Raw genomic sequence first — 12,251 nt, 5'->3', positions numbered from 1 at the left:
ATTTTTCTCGTTGCCAAACTTCCAGAACGGCCCCGAGGTTTACTCAGCCTCCTATAAAATTGAGTACCGGGTCTTTCCATGGGGTAAAAGGCGGTCAGAGCGTGGTGCCGACCACACCACTTCATTCTAGTGGCGAGGTCATGGAAAGCACGGGGCTCTACCTCCATGCCCCTCAAGTGCCTTCATGGCGTGTGATGGGGATGCCTTTACCTTTTACCTTTACCTGAAAAGAAAGTTGACTTTTTATTTTTTGCTGATACTTCCATCCATAACTTATGCTGAATGCTGGAATGTGTACGTTGTTTAATCAAGATTGTTCTCCAAATTACTGATTAAAAAGTTATTATCAACAAATGGAAGATTTATCTGTTATATACAGACTGATTCACGAGGATATACCGCCACTTACGGAGCTTATTTCCGAAGACATTCTGAGCACATAAACATGTGTCCTAATCTCATTATTTCCAGAGTTACACTAATTTGAAGTCGTTAGTAAAATACCTTTTTATTTAGTTTTAAGAGTAAAAGAATATTACAAATAGAGAATGAACTATTCAGAAGTATCATTTCTTTAATTGGCTAGTGTTCTGAATTTATATTTATTTTGATGTACCGAAGTACATATGATATTTCCATGCAGATATTCTGCTTTCTCAGATGATGAGAGAGAGATGGAACGGAGAAAAATTCTCTCCGGCGCCGGGATTTGAACCCGGGTTTTCAGCTCTCCGTGCTGATGCTTTAACCACTAAGCCACGCCGGATACAATCCCGACACCGTTGAGAATCGTCTCAGATTAAGCTCCATCTCTTGGGTTCCCTCTAGTGGCCGCCCTCTGCACTACGTCATAGATGTCTATGCACGCAGGACCGAAGTCCATCTCATCATCTGAGAAAGCAGAATATCTGCATGGAAATATCATATGTACTTCGGTACATCAAAATAAATATGATATGCGTAATAAATCACTTTGTGATTTAAAGACGGCGCCCATACCGTCGGACCCCGGCCAACCAGTCACTCATCTGAGTGCACCTCTACACATGTATGGACTTCGGTCCTGCGTGCATAGACATCTATGACGTAGTGCAGAGGGCGGCCACTAGAGGGAACCCAAGAGATGGAGCTTAATCTGAGACGATTCTCAACGGTGTCGGGATTGTATCCGGCGTGGCTTAGTGGTTAAAGCATCAGCACGGAGAGCTGAAAACCCGGGTTCAAATCCCGGCGCCGGAGAGAATTTTTCTCCGTTCCATCTCTCTCTCATCATAGTGTTCTGAAGATAAAAATGTATTGTTAATTGCTTTGTACAGATTTTGTTTCTCAATTTTTAACTAAAAATTACATCATTCTAACGAACTTATCATAAAAATTGTTGCAAATCATACGACTTTAGGAACTTGATTCTTTACAGTTTAATTATGCATCCTAATGTATATTCTTGAAGAATTTACAAGAGTGGCGTGATATATAACAATTATGTGATAAATGCATAAGAAATATATAATTTTGTAGTTGAGCAACTATGGAATTCACAACACATTTTTAGCTTCAGAATAATAGTTAATTAAAGAAATGATACTCCCAAACAATTTATTCTTTTCCTGTAATATTTTTTACTCTTAAAACTAAATAACAATGGTATTTTACAAACAACTTCAAATTAGTTTAACTTTGAAAATATTGAGATTAGGACACATGTTTATAATATGACTTTTTTGCTCAGAATATCTTCGGAAATAAGCTTCGTAAGCGACGGGAAATTCTCGTGAATCACTCTGTATTTTAATATGTCTGTTTATAAATCTGATTACACATTGCAATCATTACTTTCAGGCTGATATTTAAATGTTAGTGATAAGGGAAACTCTGTCTACTCCCGTATCTGTTTCTTTACATCACGTTCTTCTAAATAAACGGTATATTTATAGCAATTTTGTTGCAGTTAAGGAAGTAATGATTCTTGAAACAATTTTCCACTATCACGAAAGCAATTTCTGCACGTAAAGACATACTAAACTATTCTTACACAATATCGGCAAAACAATCACCTTCACTAGTTGCTTCTGAACCCTAAATCGACAGTTAACGCGTATAAATAAATAAAAGATGCTAGAGTAATTCTGGAAAACAGGGCGGAAAGCCTTCATCCTTTCAATTAGCTGGAAAGCTTATTGGCAAAGCGGCAAACTCTCGCCCGTGTTAAATAAATTCAGTACACTTAGGACACACGCGGCTTTAACTGACTATAAATAATGAATCACTTCGGCTCCCAGACGGGACTCTGTAGGTAAAATACACATTAAGCTTTTACATGAAAGCGAGAAAACAATATAACTCTAAGATAAAAAAAAGTGAGAAAGATCTGATTGGAAACAAAGCGTTTCTCTTCTGTTATCGACCAGAAGTGGGGCTACGTGTACAGTTAAATATAATTCACCTCTAATCTGATTACAATGAAGTTTAATTAATTTTCTTCGTATTCTTAACTTAATGTCTTAAAAAGTCATGCTTTTCTCGGCATAATAATTGGCAGAATGATATTCCGCTCTTCTCTGATTGTGATCCAGAGTATTTTCTGAACATCTGTAACTTATTATCTGCACATAATCAAAATATTTACGTGTTTTTCCATTTGCGTATTTGCCGAAGTGTAGAAAATATGTGTCATAATGTTATAGCTAGAGCCCGGATGTTAGGCAATATGCCTTTTTTACCTGAGTGTATGTATGAAAGACATATCAGAGATAAACATGTTTGCACACATTTGGAAACGATAGGCCCAATTTTTATTTTGCCTTTTTTGCCTATTTTAGCTTCCGTTGCCTGTTTTAAGGTTAAATGCCTTTTTTTTTAGACTTTTTACGTCGTTATTGTACATTTTCTATATTTTTATGCATTTAAAACAAACCGCACATAAATTATATAAAAAAGCAAAAAAGAACGGTTGTACAAATTAAAAATATATATTCAACTCACACAAATATTTGCTGGTAATCTTATTCTCCAGCAATACATAATATGTTTCCAAGAAGTCGTAAACTTTTCCCTCCTACCGATTCCATCTTTTATGTCACTTAACAAAGGTGTTTGAACAGTATAACCCTCAGTACTCAGGTCACTTTGGGGCTTACCAGCAAAAGAAAGGGGTGAGGGAAGTATTAAAAGTAAGCCTCCAGGTCCTGTCACTGTTGTCGCTTGCATGCACAAGGCACGCGTACTTTGAAGTCTCTAATCCCTTCTTACATCCCTCTTTTTGAGACAATACACAGTCGGTTTTTCCCGATCTCTGAAAGAAAGTAGAGACAGTCCTTCTGAAATAAGTTGTTTTAAGTTTGCTTCAATCACTTCAGTAGAAGTAGAAAGATATTTTTCCACCATGAAAAACGTTCTGACAGGCAGCTCACTATGAGTTGACAACTTAAAAAAGCATCTTGTTGTGACATGTAACCAAGGAAAGTGAGTACCGTATGGGATAATTTATTAAGTATTTGTCTATTTTTGTCTGTTTCCATGAATAATAAGCCCCTATTTCACTGCCTATTTTTACTATTTTAATGCCTATATGCCTGCCTATTTAACCAAAATCAATGTCTAAACATCCGGGCTCTAGTTATAGCAAACGCTATATCATTACTTTTTTTTTACTAATGGCGGGTACTTGACTGTTCGTCATTCGCCATATCAAGCCTATTATTTATGGGAACTTTTTAATTTAGCATGGTCGATATAATAATTATTTAAAATAGTTAAGAAAATTTTTCTTCTTATCCACTTCCAGGGTTAGGCAGTTTTGCCGATTCCTACCTTACAATAGTTTTAAAACTATGTCCATCTCTTCTGCCTTTTGGGGTGATAATAGTACTTTCATTGGAAGTCCTAAATCATCTGTTTTTCTAGATGTGTTTTGTAATTCGTTGTTAACACTCTAGCATCTATTAATGTTTTCTGGTTGTGCTAAATGATGGCGTCACATGTCAACAATGTAACAGCTACCGGCGTAGCTCAGTCGGCTGAGGCACTTGCCTGGCAATCCGTAATTACGGTCGGACGTGGGTTCGATTTATGCTTAAGCTGATTACTAGTTGAACTTGTGTTTAGGTTTCTTTCCAGATGAGAGTCCTGATATATTGTATTTTATAGGCTTCTTTTTTAAGAGTGGTCTATTAATAAAGCTGCACATAGGCAATTACACTTACATTTATACAAATTTCCAGATTCTAAACACTCAGGGAACTATTTTTCTTCGATAAAAATTTCCTGAGAACCGAATTCTGGAATAGAACCCGTGACTTTCAAATCTTGAAACGAGCTTGCTGATCACTAGACCACGGAAGATGTTAAATTCTAGGTGTGTAATCCAATTTGCTTTATATTATTCGGCTTTCTCTTTCGTTGAATATAAATTGAGTTCTTCCGGGATGTCATTGTTTGATTTCTTCTAGTGTACCCTTCTATTTTCCTTAAAAATATCATCTAAAGCGCATGCATTTTTCTTTCTTTTCATTTTGTAACTATCTAAGACATGTTTTCATATATAATACTTGGCATAATATTTGTTTTGTAAAATTCTTAATTTAGCTTTTATTACTGGTTTTTCCTCAATACTCTATTATTGTCCCACAAATGATCTGTAAGTGTTGGGTTTTGTGTTTTATTTTTTAACATAGCACATAATTCAGCATAGATATTTAATTTGAGATACTTTTTCTATTCTTTGTTTGTCAATGAAAACTTTTGAACGTCGAGAATATTTTCCATAGAATGCGATGATCTATGTTTTTGAGGCTGAAATTTTTATGTTGTAGAGTTCGCAGATTTGTTTTAAGTAATGAGTTAATTATAACTCGCTTTCATTATCTTGCATTACTACCAGTAGTCTAAGAAAGTCGATTATTTAAAATTAAATTTAATTATCATCTACGATGCTTTCGGAATTATTTAATACTGATATGTGTTAATTTTTACGTAGTTTTAATTCTCATTAGCGCAGGTCTGTGTCTACCTAACTCTGGAGTTAGAGTAATACTACTTTGAAATTACTTATATGACGCATTCATATAATATATTGCTGTTTAAAACAAAAGTTACCATGTACTCGATCCACCCCTTCTAGCGCTCAAGGGAAATATTTCACCCCGCATTAGGCTGCCCTAATCCGTGCCGTCATATCCACACAATTATAAGGTCATCGACTAATTATTCCACACAGTTGTTATTTTGAGGGGTTAATTAAAAGTCTGTGATGTTCGTTTAATGAGCAGGAACCCACGATAACCTCCGCGACTTCATTCGGACGGGGTAATGGAGCCGCAACATGAGGCGTGTTGCCTAATTAGCAGACTGCCAAGACTTCACACATCATAATTACGGCTATATCCGCTCCAGATTACGCACTTCCGGCATTACTTGAGAGCTCATCAAAAGCCACGCCAGGTGTGGGAGCGACGCCATCCCGGCCTTTCTTCACTCAACCGCAAAGTGTAACTCTTCAAGTCAGAGATTCAAGGTGCCAAACAAGGAAGGGTCGAAATAACTGTTTACCAGGTTCATGTACACGTCTTACCACCTTATTATACGAATGAATTGTGTGCCAATAATAAAATAATTGCATTAAAATATAAATTATCAGCATTAATCTGTTAAATAAATTGGTTTCTCTCTACAGTGGTCACTTCTAAACGAATGGATTTATTTTCTTCATATTCACAATCTACTAGCCACTTTATCCGGTAAGATGGCAAATGCAATTAACACACTTACTGATATATGTACGTATTTTACCTGAACTTAGTTTGATACATGTATATAACAAAATTGACTTAATCTAAAGCTCATGGACACTTTTTCACTCATTTATCACTACTTAGCAACACAATTATTACAAATATTTTATTGCAGTGTGCAAGACTCGTGAAGTCACTCCTTGCACACAATGAATTCAATCCAGTACATTTTTTTGTCATCAGTATTTTTAGGCGGCGTGTAAGGGTACGGTAAGAAATCCCGTATGCTTGCGATGCTCTAAAACAGTTCATACCCTCTGTTATAACATGTTCCATCGCAAGTTGAAGACTGTCCTCAATCCACTGACTTCTATCAGAGGACCTTTCCTAATGTTTACACATTCCCTGCAATAAAACAAAAAAGTAAAACTGTCGCAATAAGTTGTCGAAAAAGAAAGATCATCTACCCCAAGTATCGGGGTAAGATGCCTAGTGTTGTGACGCAACCGAAGATGGCGGAACAAGGTCGTTGGTTGTTAACAATATAAACTTTAGAACCTTTACTACAATATCCATTACAAAAGTTTGACAGTTATTACGAATTCTAGGATGTATTAAAGTTTTAACATACCTTTGCAATTATTTTATAGCAGAAAAATGAGCTGTTTTCTTGCTTTTCTTCTTCTAACAAGAACACGTGACAAAATGAGTTAGCTTCCATCTACAGACATTCAACTGTCTCAATGATAATGAGGACATGCGCGTGGCGTTCTCTCTTGGAAGAATGTGAAACTACAAAGAAATAAGCATTTTCCCCCGATAGTCTTCTCCCTCCCCACTCACTCTATTACTTTTGGACAAAAATTCGCACCGGCTCCGGCGTAACTCAGCTGATAGACCATTGAACGAATAGAGTTGATGGTCCTGGGTTCGATCCTAGGTGCGATTTCTCTCCAAAAGTAATATATTATCTATGATATTACATAAGTAACCCCTAGATAGACCTACTTTTTATAAAAAGAATTAAACGAAATTTAATATTAAAGTTTTAGAAATAAAAAGATAAAGAGAAACAAGTTTAATCCCAATAATTCGGACCTCAGATCACTTCATCGTCCTTGAAGAATCTGTGTAGGTACAAATGTCAAACTCGGCCTACGCGCAGTGTTGTCTCGACAGCTGTTATCTCACACAGCCACTAATGCGTGGCACACGGAATAATGACTTGGACTCAGTAATAAGTACACAGACAGGAGTTCCTCACCCTCTGCAAAGATAAAGGGCTCAGAGAGACACAGGACTTGATGACGACACGGTGGTCGATAGTGTGTCTGTTATGACAGGGCACACGGCGTGTATCACACTGCTGCAGGAGACATAAACCTCCCCGTCATTTCCTACGCCACTGCGAGACACGTGGATGGAAATGAACTGAGAACAGCTTCTCGCACTTTCTCTTCATATTTAGTCTATTTCTTAGTACTACTTTCCTTCTTCCTCCTCCTCCACATTTCCCACCCTTTCTTCTTCATATTCTTATTCTTCGCCATTCTTTTGTTTCTAACTTCCCTCCAATTTTATTTTTATCTTTCTATAATGCACAACATTTCCTCCACACGTTCGACAGCTTTCCTCTTATATTTCTAATTTATTTTTTAGTTTTACTAACTTACAAATGGCTTTTAGAGAACTCAGAGGTTCATTGCCGCCCTCACATAAGCCTGCCATCAGTCCCTATACTGATGAGCAAGGTTAATCAAGTCTCTAGCTTTATATCCCACCTCTCTCAAATCCATTTTAATATTACCTCGGCCTCCCCAACGATCTTTTTCCCTCTGGCCTCCCAACTAACACCCTATATGCATTTCTGGATTCGCCCATGCGTGCTAGATACTCTGCTCATCTCAAACGTCTGGATTTAATGTTCCTAATTATATCAGGTGAAGAATGCAATGCGTTCAGTTCTGCGGCCTGTAACTTTCTCCATTCTCCTGTAACTTCATCCCTCTTAGTCCCAGATATTTTCGTAAGCACCTTATTTTCAAACACCCTTAACTTCTGTTCCTCTCTCAAAGTGAGAGTCCAAGTTTCACAACCATACAGAACAACCGGTAATATGGCTATATACAGAGTGATTCATGAGGATTTACAGTCCCTTACAGAGCTTATTTCTGAAGACAATCTAAGCAAAAAATGTCATATAAACATTTGTCCTAATCTCAATATTTTCAGAATTACACTAATTTGAATTTGTTTGTAATACACCTTATTCTTGAGTTTTAAGTGTAAAAGAATATTACAGTTAAAGAATGAACTATTCAGGAGTATAATTTCTTTAATTAGGTGGAGCTAAAAATGTGTTGTAATTTCCATAGCTGCTTCGTACAGATTTTGTTTTCCGATTTTTAACTACAAAATTACATTTTCTTACGCATTTATCATAACAATGATAATACAAATCACGCCACTCTCGTAAATTCTTTAAGACTATACGTTAGAATGTATAATGAAACTGTAAAGAATCAAGTTCATGAAGTCGTATGATTTGTAACAATTTTTGTGATGTGTGCGTAAGAAAGTTGTCATATTTAGTTCAAAATTGAAATCTGTACAAAGCAATTAACAACACCTTTTTTAGCTTCAGAATACTACAACAAAAGTTTTGTCAGGAACCGTCAGCGCTTATCTATATAACAAATATTATTAGTTTACAATAATTTGTTACATTTATTTGGTTTTTAACGTTTTCGGCTTGAGTAAGCCATCTTCAGAAACGTTTATGCCTATATACATGAAAGTGGTACATGTGTGTGTGATACAAATAAATAAACCAATTAAAAACAATTAAAATGAATCTCTTTAGAAGTAGGTGAACATACAATGAAATTAAAACATTACTGTATGGCTATGTGAGCCATGATCAAAATTGTTAAAAGTTATTAAATACTCAAATTAGATTAAAACATGTGCGATGAAGTTGCAATTGAAACAGGTTGGTGTCTGTAGTGATGTCCAGAACTGACTGAAATTTGGTGAATCAGTATCATGAATGCTGTGGAGATATCCCTGTAGACTTTCCTGTTTCAATTGCAACTTCATCGCACATGTTTTAATCTAATTTTAGTATTTAATAATTTTAACAATTTTGATCATGGCTCATATAGCCCAATTTTAATACTGTACTGTTTTAATTGAATTGTATGTTCACCTACTTCTAAAGAAATTCATTTTAATTGTTTTTAATTGGTTTATTTATTTGTATCACAACAATGTACCACTTTCATGTATATAATTAGGCATAAACTTTTCTGAAGATGGCTTACTCAAGCCGAAAACGTTAAAACCCAAATAAATGTGACAAATTATTGTAAACTAATAATATTTGTTATATAGATAAGCACTGACGATTCCTGACAAAACTCCTATTGTTATTGTATCAGCTTATCGGTCCTTATCATGCCTTTCTAATTCATAATACTGGCCAATTAAAGAAATGACACTTCTGAATATATTTGTAATATTTTTTACCCGTAAAACTAAAGAAAAAAGGTATTTTACTAACAATTTCAAATTAATGTAACTTTGAAAATATTGCGATTAAGATATGACATTTTTCTTCAGAATGTCTTCGAAAATAAGCTTCCTAAGTCATGGTAAATCCTCATGAATCACCCTGTATATGTATGTATATATTTAATTAATCCCCTCATTGTGTTTCTATCTTTAATTTCTTCATGTTAATTTTTCAAATCAATATTATTTTCACGTGAATACGTCTATGAGTTCAATCCAGTTCCAGCACTAACGGTGCCATTCCAGAAAGTCGACCGACACATTTTCAGGCGAGTTTTGTCATGCCTATAATTTATAAACTACACGACATTATCCCTATGGAGAAAACAGCGATACACATACGAAGAATCAATGTATCCAATGTGACCTTGAGTTGGAGCGAATGACATTATCTAGCGATACGCGGGAGGCGAAAAGTTGAAGCACGAATTGGCAGTAGCGCGGCAACCGAAGCAGTGCAACTCGAGAATTCGAAGCGGAGTAGTGGTGTCAAACGATGCGTAACGATCCAGGATGCAATCTAAATTGAGCACCAATCAGCAAATTAAATTGGAAAAATTCATGAGTGGATTTGAATAAAGAGAGAAAATTCACAATGTCGAGGCATATCCAACGCAAATGGGAGCAAACGATACAACGCGATGGTTACTACTGCAATCGACATGTTTAGTCTGAATAATACAAGATGGCTGCAACCAGGAGCCCAGGACAGCGAAGATATACCGGGATTTCAGGGTAATTGAAAAAAAAAGAGCTGTTGATTATAACTGCTGACGTTTATCTTAACAAGAGTTTATTCTATTAGCGACTTATATTCAAGCATAAAACTTGCGGTTGTCTCTTTCGTACAGCCTACTCCAGTTTCTTTTTTCCTTTACCTAGTCACGCTCTACTTCTTATCTCGGTTTCCTATTTTTTTCCTTCATCGCTTCGCTTTGTGTATTTACTACACGCATACTCTTTAACACGTCTCTCTTATTTATAAACTATTTGTGTATTTACTACATGCCTACCCTTTGTCTCCCTATTCTTTTTGTGTATTTATTACACGCCTACTCTTTAACTCCTTCCTCTTTCTTCTAATTTCTTTGTGTATTTAGTATACGTCTAGTTTTTAGCTACTCCCTCTTATTTCTAATCTATTTGTATATTTACCACATGCCTATTCTTTAACTCCTCCCTCTAGTTTCTTATTTCGTTGTGTATTTTATACACGCCTACTCTTTAATTCCTTCTTCTTATTTCTAATTTATTTGTATATTTACTACACGCCTATTCTTTAATTCCTCCTTCTTGTTTCTAATCTATTTGTATATTTACTACACGCCTATTCTTTCACTCCTCCCTCTTGTTTCTTATTTCGTTGTGTATTTATTACACGCCTATTCTTTAATTCCTACTTCTTATTTCTAATCTATTTGTATATTTACTACACGCCTATTCTTTAATTCCTCCTTCTTGTTTCTAATCTATTTGTATATTTACTACACGCCTATTCTTTAACTCCTCCCTCTTGTTCCTTATTTCGTATTTATTACACGCCTATTCTTTAATTCCTACTTCTTATTTCTAATCTATTTGTATATTTACTACACGCCTATTCTTTAATTCCTCCTTCTTGTTTCTAATCTATTTGTATATTTACTACACGCCTATTCTTTAACTCCTCCCTCCTGTTTCTTATTTCGTATTTATTACACGCCTACTCTTTAATTCCTCCTTATTTCTAATCTATTTGTATATTTACTACACGCCTATTCTTTAATTCCTCCTTCTTGTTTCTAATCTATTTGTATATTTACTACACGCCTATTCTTTAACTCCTCCCTCTTGTTTCTTATTTCGTTGTGTATTTATTACATGCCTACTCTTTAAGTCCTCCTTCTTATTTCTAATCTATTTCCATATTTACTACACGCCTATTCTTTAACTCCTCCCTCTTGTTTCTTATTTCGTTGTGTATTTATTACACGCCTACTCTTTAATTCCTCCTTCTTATTTCTAATCTATTTGTATGTTTACTACACGCCTATTCTTTAATTCCTCCTTCTTGTTTCTAATCTATTTGTATATTTACTACACGCCTATTCTTTAACTCCTCCCTCTTGTTTCTTATTTCGTTGTGTATTTATTACATGCCTACTCTTTACGTCCTCCTTCTTATTTCTAATCTATTTCCATATTTACTACACGCCTATTCTTTAACTCCTCCCTCTTGTTTCTTATTTCGTTGTGTATTTATTACACGCCTACTCTTTAATTCCTTCTTCTTATTTCTAATTTGTTTGTATATTTACTACACGCCTATTCTTTAATTCCTCCTTCTTGTTTCTAATCTATTTGTATATTTACTACACGCCTATTCTTTCACTCCTCCCTCTTGTTTCTTATTTCGTTGTGTATTTATTACACGCCTATTCTTTAATTCCTACTTCTTATTTCTAATCTATTTGTATATTTACTACACGCCTATTCTTTAATTCCTCCATCTTGTTTCTAATCTATTTGTATATTTACTACACGCCTATTCTTTAACTCCTCCCTCTTGTTCCGTATTTCGTATTTATTACACGCCTATTCTTTAATTCCTACTTCTTATTTCTAATCTATTTGTATATTTACTACACGCCTATTCTTTAATTCCTCCTTCTTGTTTCTAATCTATTTGTATATTTACTACACGCCTATTCTTTAACTCCTCCCTCCTGTTTCTTATTTCGTATTTATTACACGCCTACTCTTTAATTCCTCCTTATTTCTAATCTATTTGTATATTTACTACACGCCTATTCTTTAATTCCTCCTTCTTGTTTCTAATCTATTTGTATATTTACTACACGCCTATTCTTTAACTCCTCCCTCTTGTTTCTTATTTCGTTGTGCATTTATTACATGCCTACTCTTTAAGTCCTCCTTCTTATTTCTAATCTATTTCCATATTTACTACAC

The 12,251-nt window shown here is 35.1% G+C and overlaps 2 non-coding genes across 2 annotated transcripts; one reads left to right on the top strand and one right to left on the bottom strand.

Annotated features, from left to right (window-relative positions):
* Positions 1-694: 694 nt before the first annotated feature.
* Positions 695-766, bottom strand: TRNAS-GGA (transfer RNA serine (anticodon GGA)). Its single transcript has one exon. It is a non-coding gene; the product is annotated as a tRNA-Ser (tRNA).
* Positions 767-1,167: 401 nt separating this feature from the next.
* On the top strand, positions 1,168-1,239 carry TRNAS-GGA (transfer RNA serine (anticodon GGA)). The gene has a single exon. It is a non-coding gene; the product is annotated as a tRNA-Ser (tRNA).
* The last annotated feature ends 11,012 nt before the right edge of the window (positions 1,240-12,251 follow it).

This window comes from Periplaneta americana, chromosome 6 (genome assembly GCF_040183065.1).
Source record: "Periplaneta americana isolate PAMFEO1 chromosome 6, P.americana_PAMFEO1_priV1, whole genome shotgun sequence".
In the NCBI taxonomy this organism is placed as follows: domain Eukaryota; kingdom Metazoa; phylum Arthropoda; class Insecta; order Blattodea; family Blattidae; genus Periplaneta; species Periplaneta americana.
Note: the sequence above shows the minus strand (reverse complement) of the source record. Positions and strands in the feature narration are given on the sequence as shown.